This window comes from Apodemus sylvaticus, chromosome 10, assembly GCF_947179515.1.
Source record: "Apodemus sylvaticus chromosome 10, mApoSyl1.1, whole genome shotgun sequence".
Lineage (NCBI taxonomy): Eukaryota > Metazoa > Chordata > Mammalia > Rodentia > Muridae > Apodemus > Apodemus sylvaticus.
Window position 1 is genome coordinate 71,122,848 of NC_067481.1, and position 20,417 is coordinate 71,143,264.

The 20,417-nt window shown below is 48.5% G+C and overlaps 2 protein-coding genes across 4 annotated transcripts in view; one reads left to right on the forward strand and one right to left on the reverse strand.

Moving 5' to 3' along the window:
- Kif3a (kinesin family member 3A) overlaps nt 1-20,417 on the reverse strand; it is a 315,458-nt gene that overhangs the window by 68,686 nt on the left and 226,355 nt on the right. The gene's annotated exons all lie outside the window — the stretch shown is intronic.
- Nucleotides 1-20,417, forward strand: part of Rad50 (RAD50 double strand break repair protein) — a 193,780-nt gene that overhangs the window by 25,803 nt on the left and 147,560 nt on the right. For all 3 annotated transcript variants that reach the window (XM_052197273.1, XM_052197276.1, XM_052197274.1), the window contains one exon: nt 17,075-17,115. The gene's annotated coding sequence lies outside the window, so the exon portion shown is untranslated. The remainder of the gene's footprint in view (nt 1-17,074; nt 17,116-20,417) is intronic.

Sequence of the window (20,417 nt, forward strand, 5' to 3'; positions counted from 1 at the left end):
GGCCCAGCACCCCCCTTGCTCACAGACCCAGCATCCCCCTTGTTCACAGACCCAGCATCCCCCTTGTTCACAGACCCAGCACCCCCCTTGTTCACAGACCCAGCATCCCCCTTGCTCACAGACCCAGCACCCCCCTTGTTCACAGGCCCAGCACCCCCCTTGCTCACAGACCCAGCATCCCCCTTGTTCACAGGCCCAGCACCCCCCTTGCTCACAGACCCAGCATCCCCCTTGTTCACAGACCCAGCATCCCCCTTGTTCACAGACCCAGCACCCCCCTTGTTCACAGGCCTAGCACCCCCCTTGTTCACAGACCCAGCACCCCCCTTGTTCACAGGCCCAGCACCCCCCTTGTTCACAGGCCCAGCACCCCCCTTGTTCACAGACCCAACATCCCCCTTGTTCACAGGCCCAGCACCCCCTTGTTCACAGACCCAGCATCCCCCTTACTCACAGACCCAGCATCCCCCTTGTTCACAGACCCAGCACCCCCCTTGTTCACAGACCCAGCATCCCCCTTGTTCACAGACCCAGCATCCCCCTTGTTCACAGACCCAGCATCCCCCTTGTTCACAGGCCCAGCATCCTCTTTGTTCATAGAGACCAGCACCCCTCTGTTCACACTGCCTTTCCTGAACTGAGCATCCTGGAGATGAGCATACTTGGCACACAGCCTCTCCTTCCCACCTCCTCCCAGCCTGCCTCTGCACTCATCTACCTACCACCCAAGGAAGTACTGGGCCTCTTCTAGAGCAGGGGTTCTCAACCATCCTAATGCTAGAACCCTTTGATACAGTTCTTCCTGGTGTGGTGACCCCAACCATAAAATTACATCATTGTCACTTCATAACTGTTGTGAAGCATAATGTAAATATCTCATATGCAGGATCTAATATGTGATCCACAGGTTGAGACCCTCTGTTGTAGAATTCTACCACTGTGTCCAGCACTGTTCATCTGGTCTCAAATTTCTGTTTAGCTATACAAGCCATAATAGCTCCCAACTACCAAGAGCCTTTTATTATTTCTTCTCTGGAAAGGCAATATGAAGAATATTTTTCTAATTAACTATGGTGCTTTTGGGTTTTGTTTGCCAGTTTTGGCAGTGTGAGTTGGTTGGTTTGACACCATCTTATGTATCCCAGACCGGTGTCAAAGTTGCTATATAGCAAAAGATGACCTTGACCTTCCAAGTGCTAGGATTATAGGCATCCACTACTACCCCAAGTTTGTGAGATGCTAAGAATCAAACCTAGGCCTTTGCTCATGCTAACTATTCATCCTACCATCTGAGCTATAGCTCCAGCCCAGGAGGAAGCTTTTTAAATTAAAATTTTGTTTTTCCATGAGAGAAATTAACTATACCAATCATTTTAAAAGTTCAAAAATAGGCTGGGCATGGTGGTGCCAGCCTTTAGTTCCAGCACTCTGGAGGCAGAGGTAGACAGATCTCTGTAAGTTCAAAACCAGCCTGGTCTAGAAAGAGAGTTCCAGGACAGCTAAGACTACACAAACCCTGCCTCAAAACAAAACAAGACAAAAGTTGAAAAATACAGAAAACACCAAGCCAAACAAAAGTCCCCCAGAATTCATCATTACACTATTTCAAAGGCAATAAAATAAAAACTAAAAGGCTGAACCAGGCAGTGGCTTTAATCCCAGCACTCAGGAGGCAGAGGCAGACAATATCTCATGAGTTTGAGACCAGCCTGGTCTACAGAGTGAATTCCAGGAGAGCCAAAGCTACACAGAAGTCCTGTCTCAAAAAAAAAGTGAAAGGCCCACCCAACACCACAGGGTGAACTCCAACTAGCACACTTCCTCAAACTTTGGGGGCTTATGCTAGTTAATGTTCTGTTGCTGTGAAGAGACACCATGATCAAAGCAACTCATAAAAGAAATCGTTTAACTGGGAGCTTGCTTACAGTTTCAGAGGTTACTCCATGATCATCCTGTGGGAAGCAGGCATGCATAATGCTGGTGCAGTAACTGAGGACTTTACATCCTGATCACATGGCAGCAGCAGAGAAAGACAGACACTGGGCCAGGTGTAGGCTGGTGAAACACCTCCTCCAACAAGACCACACCCACTCCAGCAAGACCACACCCACCCCAACAAGGCCACACCCACTCCAGCAAGACCACACCCACTCCAACAAGGCCACACCTACTCCAACAAGACCACACCCACTCCAACAAGGCCACACCTCCTAACCCTTCCTAAACAGTTCACCAAGGACTAAGCATTCAAATATTCTCAAACTACCAAAGGGGCTTTGGGAGAAGGAGACCAAGCCTACACCTTAGGCATGCTAGGCAAGTGTTCTACCACTGAACCACATCCTCTGCCCTTGGTTTTCTGAGACAAAATGATCTCTCTCAATGTAACCCAGGCTAGCCTCAATTCGTGATCCTCTGCTTCCTGAGTACTGAGATTACAGGTCACCATGCCTGACTTTGAAACTTGGCCATGAATATGGGATTGCTGTATTCTTTGTCCAGCAACTAGAATTTTACCAATAGCAGTTTATTAGTGTACATCCTATAAGGCAATACATAGAGATCTGTTTTATTTTTTTACCTGTGTGTGTAGGGTATGCATATATTTATGCATACCTCTTTTTGCATGTATGTATGAGGTATTGCCTTGCATGTGAAGGGAATCATTAGTCTCTTTTCTACTTTACTCATTGTGTCAGGGTGTCTCAACCAAACCCAGAGCTCCCTAGGATTGCCAGTTTCTTCTAGCCAACTTGTTCTGGGACTCTCCTGTCTCTGTTGCCACCTCCCAGGGCTAGAATTACAGACAAGCACCATGCCCACCTGTCATTTACATGGGTTTCTAGGGATCTGAACTCTGGCTCTCATGCTTGTATAGCAAGTGCTTTAACCACCAGGGTCATCTCCCCAGTCCCCAAGTTATGTTATTTATTTATTTATTTACAGACAGGGTCTCACTATACAGCCCTGGATGGCCTTGAACTCACAGAGATCCCCCTGCCTCTGCCTGCCAAGTGCCAGCATTCAAGGTGTGCACCACCATGCTCAGCCACTGTATTCTATTTAACTAACCCCGGGATACATGTTCCACTGTGTTAACATACCAGTGTTTCTCATTCTTCCTAATGGACTTTGCATTGTCCTCCTCAGAGCTATAGAGGACGGTAAACATCCTTGTTCTTATACATTTGCAGGAGCATTTCTGTCAGATAGATCCCTAATACTGAGAATGTAGAGTTAAGGAATAAATGTATGGTAAGGGGTATGTACTCTGTAGACAGTAGGAAAGAAACGGCAAGTGGACTGGAAGGGAGACAGTGTAAGTCACGTTTCCATTTGTGCATCGTTGAGATTTAACTGTAAACTCACATATACAGGTGTGACATTGAAGCAGAGAAACAGGGTAGTTGGGAGGCCAGTGAGAGGGGGAGCAGATGGTGGAGGGGTGGGTACAGTGATTTAGAAATATGGAAATACACTGAAGCAACAAGACAAAAAGGTAGCGTATGCTTCCAGGTGCCTTTGTCACACACACACACACACATACATACACACACACACACACCATGTACCCACTGCCCCATTTTTGGAATTATTATCTTGTGTGATGGCTGATGTGGAAGTCACAGGACAACTTCAGTAGCATTGGTTTGCCCGGTCCACTTCTAGGTGGGATCCAAGGATCAAACTCGGGTCATCGGGCATACACAGTAAGCATCTTTACCCACTTAAGTCTTCTTACTGGCACCTCAGCTGTTCTAGATCCTCTGGGGAGCAGACCCCAGGCAGGACCAGAAAATGCAGATTTACTGAAAGATCAAGAGGGAGAAATGGAAAGGAAAAGTTAGCCCTGTGAGAGTGGTTACTCTCTTGTTCCTGGAAAGGAAGGGAAAGGAAGAAAGATCTCTTAGGAGACACCTCAGACTGACTTTGAAGAATGTCCCAACCAGCCTGGTAAGGACTGGACCCTGGAGTTCTCTCTCTGGGCAGAAATGGACTAGCCTAGAGTACGCATCCTTGACATGGCTTCCAAGAATTGACCTGACTTGGAAGCAGTTACGGGATGAAGAAATGATCATCACACATACACACCGAAAAGCTGGGATCAGGTGGTCCAAGCTCTGTGACAGAGAAACCAGAGAGTCCAGGAATGTTTATTATTTACAGTTGACAGAGAGGCAGGGTTATTGCATACAGTTGAACAAGTAGGTGGGGTTATCACAGATAAACAGGGAGGCGGGTTGTTATATACAGCTGAACAAGCAGTCAGGTTCAGCTGGTTTCTGGAGTAGTCTCTAGGTAGGCAGTCTTTGGGCTGTAAGCATGTGTGGGTAGAGGTGTTGCAGGGAGAAAGGTATGGTGGACATTTTCTGCACATACTGTCAACACCCACACTTGGACCAGAAGGCAGCTTTAGCGTCTTTCTGAGCCTCACACCAGGGGAAGGCAGGAAGGTTTTGTATTTCCCTATGGGTCTGAGGTTAGTGTTCTTGGCACGGCTGGCTCACATCAACAACCCAGGACATCACTCTGGGCATCACACACCCAAGATTCTGTCTGCTCCCAACACCAGGGCATCCAGCCATTATGGGGAGCTGCCCTGGAGAGTGGCCTTTGTTACAGGATATTTGATCACACTGTGAACCTTGAGATTGTGTTATTTACTAAAAATACCCGTTTCTAGCTGTGGTGTGGCTCTGCCCTTAGCACATACCTTTAACCCTTCTGGCTGGAATACAGATACACTGTTAGCATATACCTTTCATCCCAAACAATGAAGGTAAGGTTAGTTTGTAGAAGGAAGCACCAATCAATGTTTGAAAGTGATATCACTAATTGATTGACAGACAAAGTGACAAATCAGAGAAAGATCTGACAGAAAAGGATATGCCCAAAAGAAAAGAGAGAAGAAAGGGAAGATTCTTAAGGAGTCTGGCAGAGAAAGAGGGGAAAAAAAGAGGACAAGGCAGTTTTACCCAGGACAGTGATAGAGAGAGAACAAACTAGACACAGGTGAAGACAGACAAGTCATATTACCGCATATCACCAAACTTAATATGAGGCCTGGCAGAGCAGTTCAGTGAAAAACGAGAAGCCAGATTAAGTCCGTCAGCTCGTAAAGGAGTTTGAGCCAGAACAGCTGAGTTGAACCATCCAGCCAGATCTCAGAAAGAACTAGAAAGGCTGAGCTTATTCAGCGTCTCAGAAGCTGAAAACATTCTAGGCCTAAAGTAGATTGTATGGAGGCTAGAAACTTCCAGGACCGGGCCTGGGTTAGCAGACGGAGGCAGTAAGCCTCGGAGACAACAATTACATCAGGAGAATTAAAAATACGTTCATAGGCCTTGCCTGGAGAACTGCCTGCGCCCTGAAGCTGCAGGTACCACAGCCACCATAATCAAAGCCTGATTTTATTATCTCCCTTTCCATTCTCCGAGACCCTGTGCACTGGCGCCACTGGCCTGACCACAGGCCAACAGCCGCACCAATGTGTGTCCGCCTAGATCCCAGTCTTTGCCTACTCAGTCCTCTCTGCCTCTGATGCACCTTCCAACAGGAACCTCTCTATGTTTTCAGCATCTGGCTTAATTGCAATTTCCTGATGCCACTCTGTAAAATTTGTCCCTTCCTATTCCTGTGGTACTATTTTTAGGTCAGTAGTCTCCAGGCTGGAGTGTCTTTAACCACTGTTTGTTTTGAGACAAGGTCTTGTCGTGTAGCCCCAGACCTGCCTCAAACTTAACAATCCTCCTGCCTCAGCTTATTGAGTATGAAGATTACAAATGCACACCATTATTACATTGGCTCTGGTTAAACAAACGGGCGCCTTTGGGTGTCTTTCATATCTATCTGTATATATCAGTGAGTGCCTGTGTTGTGTGTGTGCACTAGTGCACACAAGCATACACATTTGCGGAGGCCGGAAGAGGTCACTGGCTCCCTAGAAGAGGTCACTGGACTTGCAGGTGCTTGTGAGGCCCCTGATGTGGGTGCTAGGAACTGAACTCAGGTCTTCCTCAGGAGTAGTGAGTGCTCATAACCTCTGAGCCATGACTCCAGCCCTGACTCTTCTTTTTTTTTTTTCCCAGATGTGAGGGCTTGCCCCTCACCTCCCACCCCACATACTTATTTCTCTAGCAGGGTGTTCAGTACAGCACAGGTAGAAGTCAGGAGACTCTGTTTGGCTTAGATGTTGGCACTGCCTTGACTGATGTTAGGAATTATTTTTTTAAAGATATTATTTACTTGTTTTTTTTATTTTTTAAAAGATTTATTTATTTTATACATATGTGTATACCACCATTGCTCTCTTCAGACACATCAGAAGAGGGCACCAGACTCCCATTACGGATGGTTGTGAGCCACCGCGTGGTTGCTGGGAATTGAACTCAGGACCCCTGGAAGAGCAGTTGGTGCTCTTAACTGCTAAACCATCTCTCCAGCCCTTGTATTTTATATGTAGGAATGTTTTTTGAACATACATGTAGTGCAAGATGTGCATGCAGTGCCTGTGGAAGCCAGAAGAAGGTGCCAGGTCTCTTCTGACTGGAGTTAGGGACACTTGGGAACCTCCCTGCCAGGTGCTAGGAACAGAACCTGGGTTCTCTGCCAGTGCTCTTAACCATTTCCCCAGCCCTTCACTGGGAATTCTTGGAGGCTTCGTAGTGTGAAGAAGCCATCTCTAGAGCTCCAGAATACTCTCTGGGGCTATACCTGAGGTGATAGCAAATGTTCTCATTCCTTTGAGCTAGACAGGTCAGCAAGCCAGACCGCTGTGTCGGTGTAGACAGCAGCAGCCTCTCTAACACAGAAGGCTGATTCCCTGGGTGTTAATCCCAGTGCTGAGTCACAGAGACCCCAAATAAGAGACCCGGACCTGGCATTCGCCCTCATTTGTCCCCAGGAGCTTCACCTTCCCTTTGTGACTGGAAACGGGGACCTTATGGGTCCTGAGGCCACAATCCAGAGTAAACCCTGAGAGTCAGAGCATGTGCGCTGAGAGGACAGAATTACAGGCCCTCCCACTTAGAAGTCAGCATCCGTAAGAGCAGACTCCTGTTGTGCTGCTAAAGGATCCCTCACCATTGTTATTAAATCATTTTAAAGATCTCCACCTCAGACCTGAGTTGTGGGCAGATTGTCCAGGATCTCAGAACCTGCTGTGTATGAAGTGCATCACCAGACACCAGGAAAAACAAAACAAACCAGAGCCAAGTACACAGCTCCATCATGCAAGGCACAAGCATAACTCTTTTTAGTCCTGGCTACAATTGTGAACTGAGAACTCTGTCTGTAGAGATTTCCCAAGGGTCATGTAAACAGTTGGGATGGTTATATCTTTTTAAAACAACAGTTTCTGAAAACATGGGGTGAAAAACAATCTCAGTTATTCATCTTGAGACAGCTTGGGAGTTCAGGAGAAGCCTGAAGCCCTACAGATTTACTTCCATTGAACTGGGGCTGGGAGGAGGGCTCTGGCCTCTGGAGGTGCTGGGGGGAGGGGTGTGCTCCCAGTCTTCCACTCCTGTAGGCATCTGTGTCTTGTCCTGGGTAGAGAGCGGGGACCCAGGATGTAGCCCAAGGTCTCCTGGGGACTTTTGTCCCTCTGGGGAGGGATTCTTCATCGCAGGATCCCTCATTGCAGGCTCATTCTTCTCAGTTGACAGCCTGACATGAAGGAAACACGCAGGGCTGAGTCATGCAAGATGTTCTCTAATCTCTGGAGTCTTGGGAGGCAAAGGCTTTCCTCAACCAGTGGAGCTTTAGACTCTTCAAAGCATTGCCGGTGTCGCTAGACACTTCCCTGGTTACCATCCCTAGCCTGACTTCATGTCTCCATGTTCTTAGATATGGGCAAGGTCTAAAGTCATCCCTCTCTGCTCAGGGTTCAGGTTTGTATTGTACCTTCTCTCTCTCCCTCTCCCTCTCTCTCTCTCTCTCTCTCTCTCTCTCTCTCTCTCTGTGTGTGTGTGTGTGTGTGTGTGTGTGTGTGTGTGTGTGTGTGTGTGTGTGTGTTAGAGGGTCATCTGTGTAAGGTGGTAGATATCTGTAATTCCAGCATCAGGAGATAGAGGAGGAAAGCCACAAGTTCGAGGCCAGACTGGGGTACATGGTGAGTTCTAGGCCATCCTTGCCTGCCTAGCAAAACCCTGTTTCAACAGACTAACAGAGTTGGGGAAATAGTTCAGTCCACAAAGCACTCGCTTACTGCACAAATGGAAGACCATTTAGTTTGATCCTCAGAACTCACAGAAAACCCGAGTGTGATGGCATGTGCCTGTAATCCCGGCTGTGTGGGATGAGGGAAAGGTAGAACCCTAGACTCACTAAGTCACCAATAAAACTCCAGATATTTGAAGAGACCCTGTTGTCACAAAACAAGGTGGAGGTCATCTGAGAAACACCTGAAGCTGTCCTCTGGCCTCCCCAAGCACCTGCCTGCACGAAGTGTACATACAGACAAGCAAGCACACGTAGAGAAAACACAGGTAAACATAGTAGTTCTTCGCCTGTGTGAGATCTCACTGCCTTTCCAGGAGCTCATGACAAGTAGACCCTCCTTCTGGAAGAATTCAAAGGCAGCCAGAGCTGTGTGCACACTGTGCAGCTTTCAAGGGCCATTACCCCAGCCTGGGTTCCTGAGCTCTTGGCAGAGGGAGAGAAGATGGGAGAAGGTGATGGCGAGGGGGGAGGGGACACAGAGAGACAGAGGTAGGGAGTGGCCACAGGATCACCAGTGAGTGTGGCTAGTCCTAGGCAGTCAGGTCTCAGACAGCACTGAGGTGCCTAGTTACCATATCAAGCAGACTCTGGCTCTAGGCCCCCTCGGTCCCTACTCAGGACTGCTGACTTCCGGTTACAGAGTCATCTAGGCTGCCATGTCCTACTGCCTACCCTCAACCTCTCTTCCCTTCCCACAGCTTCTCTGACTCCTTCATACCTCCGCCATTTTGGCTACTCAGTCTCTTGGTCCTCTCAGTTCCCGTGCTGCACGCTCTTGCCCTGACTCAGACTCCTGTTTCATTACCTGGTTCATTCTGCCGGCCCTGTTCAGTCTGGACCCTTCTGGATGCCTCTGGCTGTTCTCTCCCTCAATATCCACAGCAAGCCTTCTCCTCAACCATGATTGGTTTTTTTTTTGGTTTGTTTTGTTTTTTTCAGCCAGCAACTGTGCTGGGCCACAGCAGTGGGACAAGGCCATGTGCTGGGACTTGTGCACTGTAACTTTATATATCTAGCCTAAAGATGGTGCTGAAGGAAACTGTCCCTAGACTCGTTTTCCTGGAGAGGGCAAATGGCGCTCGTGCCATCCGGTAGGTTGGGGCCCTCTCAGTGAGTTGAGAGGGGATCCCAGTGGGCTTCCAGCCAATGAGGCAGAGAGGGGCTTGGGTACTCCAGACCATAAGTAAATGAAATGAGTATATGATCACTCCGAGGTATAGTTGAGATTTTTGTTGCAGATATAAGGGAAAGTCCAGCCAAGGGGCATATGGAAGAGTCTAGAGCAAGAATAAAAAGTAGTGCCTTGGACATGGCCAACAGACTGAACTGAGCCACCAGGGGTGGAAAGGGGTGGAAAGCAGAAGAAAGAGGAGATGGGGGGCGTGGCAGACCAAGAGCTGAGAGCAAATGGCTGGGTTATATAGGAATCAGAAATGGGGGGGAAAGGGGGGAAGAAAGCAAAGAAAGCCCTTGAGCTGGAGGTTTAAGATAGGAGAGCAGAGGAGACACGGGTCCCGAGTGATCCCGGCAGCCAGTGCGCCAACAGGCATTTGTCCTGGGTTTCTTTTGGACCTGACTACAGATAAACTCTTGAGTCTAAGATCATGGTTTTTTATGTGTGGAAGTCGATCTCATGAAGTGGCGTGTGATTGCTAGGGTGGAAGTGGGGAAGTTTTTGGATCCAGATTCCATCCCAACACATCACAGGGGATTTTGGGAAGCAGAGCAGCCTGGCGAAGCAAGCACAATGATTGTTTGTAGTCCAGAGCTTGTGCACAGCTCCTGCTGGGTGGTGACTCAGGGAGGGTAGAATTTCCCTTGGGCCAGCCAGCTGGACAAGTCTATACTGTTCTCTGTGCAGGCCCCAGCACGGAAGAGCAGGGTCTGACCAAGGGGAGGGTGCAAGGTGGGAGGGGGGGAGGGAGGGAACCTGATTTAACACGCATGTGCAGAAGTGGCTGCTTCTCAGGGTTCCCCCACATCCAGCCTACCCTAGCCCCAGCCCCAGCCTTAGAGTATTCCCAGCACTGGCTCCACAGCTGATCCAAAACAGACATCTGCACATGCTTGCTGAGCTGAGCGAGGTGCCACGCCCATCGCTGCCACGTGGCTTCACACTCGAGGGGATCCACCCTTGGGTCAGATGCTCTCCAACCTCCACATCTCCCCCTTGCTTCACTGTGGTCTTTAGCACTCTCAGTTTTGTTCTTACTGATGTGTTGTCTGGATTCTTTGTTCGTGTGTGTGTGTGTGTGTGTAGTGTGTGTAGCTGCAGTGTAGGTAGGTGTGTGTTACTTCCAGACAGCTTATGCCCAGACTGGCCTAAGACTCACTCTGTAGCCTTGACCTTGTCACCCCAAATAGCTGAAATGACAGATACATGCATTGACAGGTGAGGCGTTAGGCACCCAGGTTATTTGCAGTCATGTAGTCTGTTGGCATAGTGAGGCTGACAGGTTGAAAACTATTAGCTAGTCTGACCACAGTTTTAGTCTGTGCAAGGAGATAATGAATCTCTCTCTCTCTCTCTCTCTCTCTCCTTTTCTCTCTCTCTCCTTTTCTCTCTCTCCTTTTCTCTCTCTCTTTCGAGACAGGGTTTCTCTGTATATCCCTGGCTGTCCTGGAACTCACTCTGTAGACCAAGCTGGCCTCGAACTCAGAAATCTGCCTACCTCTGCCTCCTGAGTGCTGGTGGCTTGGGGAGTTCCTGTGACTCCAGCAAGCAGACACTCTACCATATAGCCAGCCCACTGCCATCACCAGGGAAGCACCTAGCACCACATAATTTCCTCCGAATGCTCTCCCTTTGACTAAGGAAGGGAAAGTTAGCCATGTTCTCCAGACGTGGAGAGGGAGGAGACACTCTCAACAGATGCTAGAGAGGAAAGGTTGCTGTCCTGTCCAGAGCCATCTTGGCCAGGATGCATTGACTCAAGAAGACAGACCCCTTGCCCTGATGGCTCAGGCATGCACAGCAGATGCCAACTGCCTCCTGCGCACTGACAATGCCAATCAATTACGATTACTGGGTTTCAGTTCTCTGAGGAGTAACCTTTTGGGTGTGGTGGAGCCATGCAGATGAATCAGCCACAGGCCTGCTTCTCCACAGGTGTCCCATTCAGTAGGGGAAAGGGAGGCTATTCTTGGTCATCTGAGCCCTGGATCCTCTGTTCCTTCCCTCTTATCCCTGGATTAAGTCTAGCTAGCTGCCTCTCCTTCACTGCGCCTGGGGTCCTGGTCTCAGGCTCACAGAAATTAGTAAATCCAGATGCTTATGGTCTGGTGGGAGGGAGTCCTTGCTGGCTCACAGCAAGTCAGCCAGCTCCAAGGCAGGTGACTAACAGTCCTCTCGGTCACCCCGGGCTGCGGATTCTCAAGTCCCTTGCTGGCAGGACACTCCACCCTCTTTTCATAGGCCCTGGGCATCTGCAGGAGATCCCAGGAAGAGGGGTTGGGGACTTAGGTGAGTGTGGCAGGGGCAGGGTGGTGGTGGGGTGCTGCCCCTCCTAAGGGCATCCCTTGTGAATTGGCTGCTCCATTTTACCCCCACACCCCTCTGCAAGCCCATTGCTCCCATCAAAATTAGTCCCCAGGGATCTGACCTTCCCCACCCTCTTCCTGCTGTTACATGGCAGCGTACCTAATGATCTAAGCTAGTTTCCTTATTAGTAGAGAGGACATAATGGTGGCACTTCTCATCCTTAAAGTGTCCTGGAGCTAGGAATGGGGATGTGCATTTGGGACCAGTACATGAACCATGATGCATTGATGCATTTTATGTCAGGAGTGTCCGGATGGTGTAGTGACTGGGTAGAGGACAACTAACTCTGTCCACTAGAGTAAACTGCAAAGTGGTCTGTGTCTGTGTCATGGAGCATGATGGGGGCAACCCTCCAGGCCTTTGGCTTTGTTGGACACCGGATACCTGTGTATTTACCAGTGTTTGATTTAGTCCTCACAACAAGCCAGTGAGGTTGATGTTATCATACCCATCTTGTGGATGGGCTAGTTAAGGCCTCTGGAGTAGCATGTGTGGATGCCACGGCAGTGAGTTCACCGTTACTAGCTGCAGGTGCACAGTCAGCAGAGTCTGCAGCCGACCTGCAGCACATGCCTTCGCCAGGTGGTGACCTTCAGGGATGGCTTGGAATATGTCAGCATTTGGATGCACTCCTCAGTGTGGTGGCCTTCAGGTTTGGGACTCTCTTGCCGTCTAGGCACTGCCTCCAAGGGCACAAACTGTCCCTAGCAGTCCCACGCAGGAGATGGAGAGCAAACCTGGGAGTGTCCCTGCATCTCTGACCCCAAGCCAGGACTTTTCCGCCACTCTTGGGGGGTTGCAGGGGAGCTTACCCATGGGGATTTCCCCAAGGGGCTGGAATGGGCTTTTTCCTGGGGTCAGAGAAGGACTTTGTGCTCTGGCTGAGGTGGGGAATCCCCATGGATTTTGTGGTGCCGATGGGAGGAGCCTATTGTTTTCCTGATACACAGGTCCTTAAGGGAGAAGAGAGACTAGGGCCTGTCTGACTTAGCCTCTTAGCCAAACTTCTTGGTGTCTGGAGCTCCACCTTCCTCCCCCAACCCCCACTTGCTGCTATGAGACCATGACACCAGGCAATGACCCTTGTGTTTAATAACGGAAGGAAACAGTCTGAGATTTGGAGCCTCCACCCACTTCTGAGGAAAATAAAAGACACCAGATCATTCGTTACCACACTGACTTTTGATGGCACGCACTAGAAACAAGGCCAGTGTTTAAGTATTAGATAATAGATTGTGAGAAGACACATGTAAAGTACTAAGAAACAAAAATTATCCCGAAGAGGAAACTTATATGACAAGAGGATTTCATAACAGATTTAGTAATAATTCAAGTCACAAAATAGTGTTCATGATTTCTCTTTTTGGTTTTATAACTAAATTTTCTTTCTTTCCTTTTTTTTTCCTGTGTAGCCCTCCCTGGCTGTCCTGGAACTCACTCTATAGACCAGGCTGGCCTTGAACTCAGAAATCTGCCTGCCTCTGCCTCCCAAGTGCTGGGATTAAAAGCATGTGCCACCATTTTTATTTAATGAATAAAAGACAATTTTATTTATGTGTGTGGATGTTTTGCCTGCATGTATGTGTTCCACATGTATGTCTGGTGTCCATGGGGGCCAGAAGAGTACATCATATCCCCTGGAACTAGAATTTGGGACAGTTGTGAACCACCACATGTATACTGGGAATCAAATCTTGGTTCTCTGAAAGAGCAGCCAGTGCTCTGACCAGTGAGACATGTGGCCCATTATTGAGACAGGACCTCACTGTACATTCCAGACTGACTTCAAACTCCCTGCAGTCCCCCTGCCTCAGCCTCTGCGCGTTGGGATTGCAGGCATGTGCCACCACACAGAGCTTGCTTTCATTTCCTTCCTCCCAGTTTTACGTTGTAAGCCAGACACAGCGATATATACTTGTGATCCCAGAATGTGAGAAATGGAGTCATCAGGGTCAGGAGTTCAAGGCCAACTTGAGCAGCTCGAGACCCTGTCTAAAATATATATAAGGAAAAAAACCTGTCTGGAAGGATGTCTATGAACTGCTTTTGTCTCTTGTTTTGCACTGTTTTTGTGTTATGAGACAGTCTCATTTTGTTGGCCTGTGTAGACCAGGCTGAGCTTAGACTTGATCCTCTATCCTTTGCCTCCCCAGTGCTGCGATCACAGGCATGTGCCACCGCCCCAGTTAATACCAAATGCTAGCTGTAGTTACTGCTGAGAAGTAGGATTATAAATGTCTTCAGTGTGTGTGTGTGTGTGTGTGTGTGTGTGTGTGTGTGTGTGTCTGTCTGTCTGTCTGTCTGTCTTTAGTGTTTTCCAAAGCTCCATCAGTGAAAAGGTCTTTGTGGTTGTGATGGAGAAAAGCCCACAATATCAGGAGTGAGGGAGTTCTCCTTCTGGCTCTGTAGCTAGTCAGCCGGTATGGCTAACCAGGCATCACCAGAGAGCCCGGCTGACGGTACAGGCAGTAGCTTCTGTCCCTTGCTCCATGCTACTGTCTTCATAGGCTCATTGGCATCTGAAGTTACCTCTCTGCTAATGGCATGTCTGATGAGCTGTATCCCTGTGGGCGAGAACAGGAGCCCCTGAGCCTCCCATCACATCAGGGAGGATGCGATGAGATCGTGGTTTATAAGAACACGGGACTTTCTCAGCAGCCCTCGACTGGACGTGCATCCTTAGGCTACCCATGGCAGTGTGAGCTGGAGCTGACTTCATAGCAATGGAGAAGCAGAGAGCTGGCAGGCTTATGAAGCCTGAAATGGACGGAGCCCGAAAACTGGGGGGACCTGGCCCTAGTCATAGTTCCAGTTCCAGGTGCTGTGGGTGGACGGCTTTGCAGTCCGCCTGTGAGGAAAGTGGAGAGCCAGTTTAATTTCTCTTCCATTCTGCAGTCCCTCCTGCTGTGGTAGCTACCTCCATTCGTCAACCCATCTTCTTGCTCATCCCATCCGTTCTGCCAGCCCTGCTGTGACCAGGTAGCTGCAAGATGCTACATCCGGTCTTTTGTTCTCCGTCTTCACAGTACACGGCCTGTCTGTATACGCTGTTCACCCTCCCTGGCTCCCGTCCTGTTGGCCCTCCTACATAGAGTCCCCCGGCACCTTTGCTGAGCAGTTGAATGGGCTTCTGTTGTCCACAGCTTCTCTTGACATCCACCCTCTTGATCATCTTCTCCTACACCATGACACTAAAGAGCTACGTGCTGAGAACGCCCACCCTTCGATCCCAGCCCCTCCAGATTCACATTTTAGCAGCATGCCTCGAAGACATCAGTATTTAACGTCTCCCCAACAGTCACCTTGTCCCACTACCCGGCCTGCACTGCTGCGGGCACCTGTACCTCACACACCCAGACCCTGCTCTGACTAGTTTCTGTTGTCAACTTGACACAACCTAGAGTGACCAGGGAAGAAGGAATCCCAATCAGAGAAATCATCTTTTCCTGTGTCCATGTCTGTGAGGAATTGGAGTGATTAATGTAAGAGGGCTTAGCCCACTGTCGGTGACACCATCCCTAAGCAACCTGGACTGTCTAAGAGACTGAGCAGAATATGAGCCAGAGAAGCCAGCAAGCAGCTTCTGCTTCTAGTTTCTAGTCCAGGTTCCTGCTATGATTTCTCTTAATGATGGATTATGACGTGGAGGTGTTAAGATGAAATAAACCCTTTTCCCCTCAGGGGGCTTTTGCACACAGAGTTTTATCACAGCATCAGAAATCAAAGTAGAATAACCTCCAGTCCAGATCCTCCTGCATCTTTTTTTTTTTAAGTTTTTTTTTTTTCTTTTTGGATTTGGTTTTTTGGAGACAGGGTTTCTCTGTACAGCCCTGGCTGTCCTGGGACTCACACTGTAGACCAGGCTGGCCTCGAACTCAGAAATCCACCTGCCTCTGCCTCCCAGAATGCTGGGATTACAGGCATGTGCCACCACTGCCTGGCCCTCCTGCATCTTTTAAAAAAGAATCTCAATTGTAATCTATCGGCAAAGCCTGTTAGCTCCACGTTCTAGAATTTGACCACACCCCAACACCTCCATGCTGCTCCTCTGTCCAAGCAACCAGTGTCCCTGGGGTCTCTGCAGTAGCTGGCTCTCTGGCTGAATGGTTCTACCTTTGCTAAGTCTATTCTCAACAGTGCTTCTAGAAATGATGTAATTTCTCTCTATAAACCCCTTTAGTGGCTCCACTCTTGGGGGCAAAGCCTAAATTTGCATACAGGCTTTCCTCTAATGCCCTGCAATTGCAGGACCTTCTCTCTACTTCTCAATCCTTTCTCCTCCGCCTCCTCCTCATTACTCTGGTCACACAACTGTCTTCTCTGGTCACACCAGGCAAGCTGTCTGTCACCTTCAGACTTTAAACTTTCTTGTTCCTGACCCTGGGAGCCACTTTCCCATAATCCACTGGGTTCAGATCCTCAATTCTTGGGTTGTTTTTTTTTTTTTTCACTCTTGGATACCCAACCAATCCGTGCATGTGCCTGTGTTTGTAGACCTTTCTTTCTCTCTCTCTCTCTCTCTCTCTCTTTTTTTCCCCCTTCTGGATCTTCTGGATTCTAGCCTGCCCTTGAATTTACTGTATATCCAAGTATGATTCTGAATTTCCAGTTCTCCTGCCTCTGCCTCCCAAGTATAATGATCACAGACACATGCTTATGAGGTGCTGGAGCTCAAACCTAGAGCTTTGTACTTGCTAGGCAAACATTCGACCAACTGGGCTACATCCCAGCCCCACTATTCAAAATTTTGAAACTCCTTCTCAACATCCCCTACTCTTCTTGATTTTCTTACCCTTTTTTTTCTCTTCATAGCACTTTATTTCCTGTGACTACTATATGTTTGTTTATTTATTCAGCTGTTAGCATTTCCAAGAACACCACAGACTCCCTAAGAGCAAGTACCTCTGTCCACTGCTGCATCCTCAGAGTCCTAGGACAGTGTCCAGCATGTAGAGTAGTAGGTGTTCGGTAACTGGTGAGATCCGCACATTCAGGGTGATATGGCCATAGGGTGTTCACTATATAGCTGATGAGCGACTCCATCGGTAAAGATATATGAAGAGATCAGTTCTATTCCCTGAGCCTTGAGATGGAAGCGTGCTGAGGTTTATCTGAGTTCACAAGCATTTGAGGCTCACTGAGAAGCCAGTCTCAGTAGAAAGGGCCTGGTATGGAAGCTACGCCACTGTGTGTGTCTCAGCTTGTGTGCAGCTAGCCCACATCTCCGTGGCTCTTGGAGAACGTGTCACAGATAAATCCGCATTACTCCATCTGTCTCCAACCCGCTATTCACGTCCTTTCCTCTTCCAGGTGCCGGAGTGTAGAGCGCCTCAGACAAGAACAGCTAAGAGGTAGGAGAGCAATCAACTGTGGCTGGCTTGGGATTTCCCATCTTAAAGGTTATGGAAAGTAGCCCAGGAAACCCCAGGGGACTTATGCTCATTTCATGGACAGAGAGTGAACCCTGGAACTAGGGGATAGTTCAGTAATGCCAGGGGTGGCGTGAGGTCTCGAGAGCCAGAATAGTCTGGAGTATCTGAAATTGGATAATTTATAAAGGAAAACATTTCGCTTAGATTCATTTTTCCCAGAAAAATGGGCAGGAAGCCCAAGATCAGATAGCCCTACCTCACATGGGTCTCATGCAGTAACTTGAATGAGACGGCAGTGAGCAGGGCAGGGCTCGCTGAGAATTCCACAGAGCCAGTGATCTCAGAGTGACAGACCTTGTTCAAGACACAGCAGCGCTTCCATGGGGAAAACGCCTGGCTGTGGGCCCACAGGATGGCCTTACTGTTCCACCACCCAAAGGCCTTCCCTTTCTCACCGTCTCCAGGGCTCCTACATGGTGCTCCAAAGTCAAGGAAGGCCTTGATCAGCTTAGTTCTAGACCAAGAGCTTACCAAAATGCTTCCCCTCCCTGCCCCTGCATATGGTTCCTCTGGTTTCCTCCTGAATCTTAGTCTAATTGACTAAATAAATAAATAAATAAGTAATAAATAAATAAATCAGGGCCTACTTGATATAAGGCAGTATGTCTATACCAAAATGTACTGCTGAGGGAAGGGGGTACCGGGGGAGCTGCTGCTGATGTGGGGGACTGTTAGGGGCGGCTGTAGTGTGGGCACAGGAGTGACAATGGAAACAAATGCTGCTGTGTGTACTCCTGATGTAAGATAATGCTGACTGACACGGTGAACTGCTGCTGTGATTGGAAAGAGGCAGCTTTAAAACTGTGTCCACTCTTGGACCAAGCAAATTGCTTTCCAGAACTAAGAACTAATCACACCCAAGCAAAAGTGACTGTACAAAGGTGTCTAGAACTGCAGCGTTTGTAAAGAAAACACCAGGAAGCCTCAGGAAACATGAAAAAGAAGTTGTTCAGGAGCCAGTTCGAGTGCTCGGTAAGGGTGCTTGCCCCAGAGCCTGAAGCCCTGAGTTTGAGCCCCAGTCCCACAAGCTGCCTTCTGACTTCCACACACGCAGCTGGCACACGTGTCTCCTTCCACTTAAGTACACATTAAATAAATAAATGTAATTTTAAAAGAAAGAAATTATTCACAACTTGCACATCTATCCAAGGGTATGTTGAGCACCAGAGTGACATACACACATATTTATTGAGAAAGACATATCTATTGTTTTGTTGTTTGTGGGTTTTTATTTTTCTTCCAAGACAAGGTCTGTGTAGCTCTGGCCATTCAGGAACTCTCTCTGTAGACCAGGCTAGCCTCTAACTCAAAGATCCTCCTGCCTCTGCCTCCACCACTCAGCTTAGCCTATATTTTGAGACAGGGTCTCGCTGTGTTGCTCTGGATGGTCTGGAACTCACTATGTAGACCAACTAGCTGGGCACTCACAGAGATCTACCTGCCTCTGTCTCCTGACTCTATGATTTCCTTTTGAAGTTTTATTTAATGTGTGTGAAGGGGCTGGGGGTATCACATGTAGAGGTCAGAGAACAACAATTTTGTCGAGTCTCTGTCGAGTCGGCTGTTTGTTTGCTTTTGAGATAAAATGTCATGTACCCCAAATTGGCTTTGGGCTCATTGTACAGCCAAATCTGACCTGGAAGTCTTGACCTTCCTGCCTCTGTCCATCAAGGGCTGGGAACACAGGTGTGCGCCACTACCCCAGGCAATATATTTGGATATATTGGTTTTGAACAAAGGAAAATAAAAGGCCTTGGATCACATAGACAGTAACCGGAGCTTTGCATCATGGGAAGCTGAGGATGACCAATCTCTTAGCCAGCCTGGGAACCAGGACAGTGTGATCTGCCTCAGAGCCTTTCTCCCACTCCTGATGGACATGACACCTCCAGGTGTACACCAGACTCACAGCAGAGCACTCAGTCAATGTGTGTCCAGAATGCATGGACCTAGAGGACTCTACAGAAGCCTTGGTCTTCTGTTTTGTTTTGGAGGAAGGCTGACAGAACCATGAGTCATTTCACTCTTTCCGTGTTTGCTACAAGGCAGATTTCTACAATGATGATGGCGGGGGTTTCTGTTTGTGTTTTTAATGTATGTGTTTTTGTTTTTATATATGGGGGAGTTTTCTTGTTATTGGTTTGGTTTTTGTTTTAGTTTTTAGTGCAGCCATTGAAGAGTTAAGAAGAGAGGGCGGAGGCATCAGGATGGCTCTGTGGGTAAACATGCTTATCACCTGTTAAACTTAGAAATCTGAGTTCAATGCCCTCAACCTTCATAAAGGTGGAAGGAGAGAGCGACTCAACAAAATTGTTGTTCTCTGACCTCTACGTGTGACACCCCCAGCCCCTTCACACACATTAAATAAAACTTCAAAAACTTTTTTAAGGGGCTGGAGAGATGGCTCAGTGGTTAAGAGCACTAACTGCTCTTCCGGAGGTCATGAGTTCAAATCCCAGCAACCACATGGTGGGTTACAACCACCCTTAATGAGAAACAAATAAAAAAACCTTTGGGCCAGAGCGAGCAGGACCAGAGCAATATGGAGAAGGGAAGGGGGTGGGGCGGGTTAAAGCTGTAGTGTACTGACAGCAAGCCCGCTGAATAGCCCCTGGGGCAGAGCTCTAGACCCCCCCCCAGCTCCAGGCTGGGAGGAGAGGGGCTCAAAGGCCAGCCATGAGGGGAAGACACAGCCCTCAGAACCTGCTCCAGCCCCAGCTAGCCTGCTCTTCTCCATGCCCGCCGCCCGCCATCAGGGCCTGGTAGAAGAGCTGCTGCCCTAAGGCCAACCTGTCCCAGCTTCAGGTGAGACGTTTGCACCTTCTGCAACAGCCGAGACAGCCCGGGCTCTGGCCCAACAGAAAGAAGCCAAGTGGCTCCAGGGCCTGGCTCCTTGCCCATCTTAGTGCCATTTTGTCCACATCCAGAGCAGGAAGAGCAGGAGCCCTAAGGAATCTTGGGAAGTCATCCTGTAAGCAGTCTCCCAATTCTGGTTATCTGTCGCTCCATGGGCGTTTTGCTGATAATTCAGCAATATTCATGAACATGCATGTTAACCTTTTAATTACTAAGCTAAGTAGAGGTAGTTAGTTGTCTCTCCATGATGTGAACCCCATCCCTGTGCTAGAATCCTTTTTCATATTATTGTGTATGAGTACATGCTATATATGTATGTGTGTATGGATACCCATGCCATAACACATGTGTAAAAAGTCAATGGA